We start from the raw sequence: 5000 nt of genomic DNA, 5'->3' as shown, positions 1-5000 counted from the left end.
TATAAGAAAATAACGTTTCTATTTGTGTTCACACTCATTAGGTGTGCTAACACTAAAAATTTAAAAATAAAAATAACATCTTACCCATATGCTACCTTCTGATCAGTTTGAAGGCGGTGCCAATCCAGTGTCATGTTTTATTAAAAAATTAAAATACAAACTTTGAAAAGCTCTTGATTTTTTTTTCACATATTTTTTCGTTTTTAACTATAGTGGTGAATCGTTCAATATTGTGCTTACCAAGGTTAAACCTATTAAATTATTATCACTAACTAATGTTAAGTTTTGTTAATTTGTTAAATACTACGATATACACCGCTGTACTATTATGATAATTTAATTTCATTATTTTCGTAACCAGTTGCATAAAATTAGATTTCATGCTTTCACATATAGTACAGTGTAAATAAATAAATTATTTAAACAGTCGGGACCTGTAAAAAAATGTAGACGAACATCATTCTATTCAATATAATAATAGGTCCCGACTGTTTTCTAATTTTCTAATTTTCTAATTGCTTTCTACACACGTGGACTGAGCTTGTTATTTTCTTTTCAGTTTTTGTATAATTTATGCAGTCGGGTTTTTTTATTTGTTTAATTTATTTATTTATTTCACACCTTTTCAGTTACGATAGATATATTTGTTGGTTGCACGTTACAATAACATGTTGCAATAGTAAAAAAAAAAAAAAAAAGTTTTTTTTCACTTCGACTCTATATAGCGTCTCACAGGTAGTGTTGTTGGTTTTTTTTTTTTTATTTTTTCATTTCACCTAACTAAGAACACTTGGGTTAACCTTAACCTCCTCCTTTTTTTTTTGAAGTCGGTTAAAAATGTAAATACCCTAAACAACAACAACAACAACAACAACAACAACAACAACAACAACAACAACTAGTCGAGTAGAAAGTGTAGAAAAAGTTGTTCACGAAACACCTCCCCATCCGCCAAAACCCCCCCAAACCGCGGCGGCGGCGACCGCCCCCCACCCCCCCCCCCCCCCCCCCGAGTCATTTTCGTAGTCGAAAATGTTTTTCCGGCCCGTTTCGGGACACACAATAAACGAACGGCTCGATTTTTTGATTCGTTCAAAATAACACATACACATGTACACAGATTGCGCCGTCAGCGCGTTTACTACTATGACAGGGTCGTGGCGCGTCGACGTTTGAGGTGATTGTGTGAGAGTCTGGTGGCGCTCGCTTTTCTTCTCGGGTGTCGACGTGACACGGCGCGTGTTGTGCGTGTGCGCGCGTTATCGTGTTTTTGCGATACGTTTGAATTGAATATATACGTGTACGTACGTACATGTTAATATATTAATTTATATGTGTGTGTACGTATGTATATATACGAATGTACAACGTGGTGCGTGCGCGCGCGTACGTTCAAAAAAAAAAAAAACAACGGCGTTGCAACCGACGGAATCGCGTTTGACGCTTTTCCACACCCCGTGTAGTATGTATAATCGTCGTACGGCGAGAAATTCACAAACCACGGTGTCGGTAGCTTGATTTACTGTGTGCGGGGCGGCATCGTGTGTCGCCCTGGAACAATGTGTACTCCCAACTTGATTGAGCAATCAGAGAGTCTGGATGACGGTCTCTCACACTCCGGGCGACGACCCACGTGTGGTTTTCCGCAGAGTCACTGTTAAAACACTTACGGCTTCACTCTAGCAGTGGAGCGCCGTGTGTGGTATGTACGTCTCGTTCATAGAACGTTCAAGTTTCTTTGGGACCCGACGACAGCACTGCGAGAGTGTCTAATGGCATACTTTTCTGTGCGGTCGGAGGACGTGTCCTGTGAGATTGCGTCGTGTACGCTCTTCTTGCACAATGTCGGGCACCGCGCCGCGCTCCGTTCGCCGGAGCCGTGGCGCGATCACGTGCTTCAGAGGCCCTCTGCCACGCACGCACACCACCACCCACTCCCCCGCCTGTCGCGTGCGACGTGTGTCCGTCGAGCTTCCGGGTTGGGGACGAAGTGTGGGTGTGTGTTTGTGGGTCGTGTGGCGGGGGGAAGAGAGCTTAGATAATAATATCAATATCTGCTCCCTGGTTGATCCTGCCAGTAGTTATATGCTTGTCTCAAAGATTAAGCCATGCATGTCTCAGTGCAAGCCGTATTAAGGCGATACCGCGAATGGCTCAATATATCAGTTTTGGTTCCTTAGATCTTACTCGGTTACTTGGATAACTGTGGTAATTCTAGAGCTAATACATGCAATCAGAACTCTGACCAGTGATGGGACGAGTGCTTTTATTAGATCAAAACCAATCGACGGAGGGCCTCGCGTCCGAAGTCGTTAATTTTGATGAATCTGGATAACTTTTGCCGATCGCACGGTCCAGTACCGGCGACGCATCTTTCAAATGTCTGCCTTATCAACTTTCGATGGTAGTTTCTGCGACTACCATGGTTGTCACGGGTAACGGGGAATCAGGGTTCGATTCCGGAGAGGGAGCCTGAGAAACGGCTACCACATCCAAGGAAGGCAGCAGGCGCGCAAATTACCCACTCCCGGCACGGGGAGGTAGTGACGAAAAATAACGATACGGGACTCTTACGAGGCCTCGTAATCGGAATGAGTACACTTTAAATATTTTAACGAGGAACAATTGGAGGGCAAGTCTGGTGCCAGCAGCCGCGGTAATTCCAGCTCCAATAGCGTATACTAAAATTGTTGCGGTTAAAAAGCTCGTAGTTGCATTTGTGCGCCGCGCTGTCGGTGCACCGCATCCGCGGTGATACTGACACGTCTGCGGAGCATATCGTCGGTGAGCCGTCGTTAACGCGACGGTTCAATATCAAAATCCTATCGCGGTGCTCTTCGTTGAGTGTCGAGATGGGCCGACAATTTTACTTTGAACAAATTAGAGTGCTCAAAGCGGGCTCAAAATGCCGCTTGAATATTTCGTGCATGGAATAATAGAATATGATCTCGGTTCTATTTTGTTGGTTTTCAGAACTCCGAGGTAATGATTAATAGGGATAACTGGGGGCATTCGTATTGCGACGTTAGAGGTGAAATTCTTGGATCGTCGCAAGACGAACATCAGCGAAAGCATTTGCCAAAGGTGTTTTCATCAATCAAGAACGAAAGTTAGAGGTTCGAAGGCGATTAGATACCGCCCTAGTTCTAACCGTAAATATGTCATCTAGCGATCTGACGACGTTACTACAATGGCTCGGCGGGCAGCTTCCGGGAAACCAAAGATTTTGGACTCCGGGGGGAGTATGGTTGCAAAGCTGAAACTTAAAGGAATTGACGGAAGGGCACCACCAGGAGTGGAGCCTGCGGCTTAATTTGACTCAACACGGGAAATCTCACCAGGCCCGGACACCGGAAGGATTGACAGATTAACAGCTCTTTCTTGATTCGGTGGGTGGTGGTGCATGGCCGTTCTTAGTTGGTGGAGCGATTTGTCTGGTTAATTCCGGTAACGAACGAGACTCTAGCCTGCTAAATAGGCGTCGTCATTTAGGTGTGCGCGACTCCGGTCGCGCAACTCACTGGCGGCGTATTAAAGTTCTTCTTAGAGGGACCGGCGTCTTCGAGGCGCACGAGATTGAGCAATAACAGGTCTGTGATGCCCTTAGATGTCCTGGGCCGCACGCGCGCTACACTGAAGGAATCAGCATGTTCTCCCTGGCCTAGAGGCCCGGGCAACCCGTTGAAACTCCTTCGTGCTGGGGATTGGGGTTTGCAATTATCCCCCATAAACGAGGAATTCCTAGTAATCGCGGGTCATAAGCCCGCGATGATTAAGTCCCTGCCCTTTGTACACACCGCCCGTCGCTACTACCGATTGAATGATTTAGTGAGGTCTTCGGACCGACACGCGGTGGCTTCACGGCCGTCGGCGTTGCTGGGAAGTTGACCAAACTTGATCATTTAGAGGAAGTAAAAGTCGTAACAAGGTTTCCGTAGGGGAACCTGCGGAAGGATCATTAACGTACCGCGTACGCACATGTTTGCGTTTGCGCGTGCTCGTGTTGTCAGAGACGCACCGATCTAACCTCACTCACTCACTCACTCACTCACTCACTCGCTCACTCGTACCACCCAACAAAACGACAACGCATGTGCACAACAAAAAACGAGAAAACGAAAACCATTACCCTGGACGGTGGATCACTTGGCTCGCGGGTCGATGAAGAACGCAGTTAACTGCGCGTCATAGTGTGAACTGCAGGACACATTTGAACATCGACATTTCGAACGTACATTTCGGTCCGTGGAGAAACATCCAGGACCACTCCTGTCTGAGGGCCGGCTGCATAAATACACACACCACACTGTCCACACAGTGCGACACGTGGCGCGTCCGGTGCAGTGCGTGCGTGCGCCGTTCGACGAGAGTGTCTCTCGATCGGCGGCGGCGCACGCGCTCCGCAGGTCCGCTCAAAAATATCACACGTGTGTGCGTGTGCGTGCGTCCGTGCGCGCTCGTCCCACCGACCCTTCCGTTTACGGTGAATCTGTGGCGACGTACGCGCGCACGTGTACGTGCGTGCCGCTGACGCGCACGCGTAGGCGGACTCGACGTCCGGACTCGCGCGGCGGCGCCGTGCGCTCTCGCGGCGCGCCCCTCTCGCCTCGCGGCGGGGGAGCGCGCTCGCGTGCGCGAACGGCGCCGTCGAGCCGACGGATATCGCGTCTGCCTCCACTTTTATCGTTGGCCTCAGATCAGGGAGGATCACCCGCCGAATTTAAGCATATTAGTAAGCGGAGGAAAAGAAACTAACCAGGATTTCGTCAGTAGCGGCGAGCGAACGCGAATCAGCCCAGCACTGAATCGCGCGGCTTTAACGGTCGCGGGAGATGTGGTGTTCGGGAGGTTCCGCTATCTCGCCGTCGCCGCTCCCGTCAAAGTTCGTCTTGAACGGGGCCGCTTTCCCGTAGAGGGTGCCAGGCCCGTAGCGACGGAGCGAGGCGGCGAGAGGGACGCTCCTCAGAGTCGGGTTGCTTGAGAGTGCAGCCCTAAGTGGG

The 5000-nt window shown here is 48.8% G+C and overlaps 3 non-coding genes across 3 annotated transcripts in view; all 3 read left to right on the top strand.

The window, feature by feature from the left end:
• Positions 1-2058: 2058 nt before the first annotated feature.
• Positions 2059-3961, top strand: LOC128199044 (small subunit ribosomal RNA). Its single transcript, XR_008251748.1, has one exon. It is a non-coding gene; the product is annotated as a small subunit ribosomal RNA (ribosomal RNA).
• Positions 3962-4126: 165 nt separating this feature from the next.
• Positions 4127-4283, top strand: LOC128199121 (5.8S ribosomal RNA). Its single transcript, XR_008251798.1, has one exon. It is a non-coding gene; the product is annotated as a 5.8S ribosomal RNA (ribosomal RNA).
• A 404-nt stretch (positions 4284-4687) lies between these two features.
• The window catches only part of LOC128199074 (large subunit ribosomal RNA), a 3890-nt gene continuing 3577 nt past the window's right edge, over positions 4688-5000 (top strand). The window contains exon 1 of the ribosomal RNA XR_008251775.1: positions 4688-5000. This exon is cut by the window's right edge and continues 3577 nt beyond it. This is a non-coding gene — a ribosomal RNA (large subunit ribosomal RNA).

The sequence above is a fragment of the Bicyclus anynana genome, chromosome 18 (genome assembly GCF_947172395.1).
Source record: "Bicyclus anynana chromosome 18, ilBicAnyn1.1, whole genome shotgun sequence".
NCBI classification, from domain to species: domain Eukaryota; kingdom Metazoa; phylum Arthropoda; class Insecta; order Lepidoptera; family Nymphalidae; genus Bicyclus; species Bicyclus anynana.
Note: the sequence above shows the minus strand (reverse complement) of the source record. Positions and strands in the feature narration are given on the sequence as shown.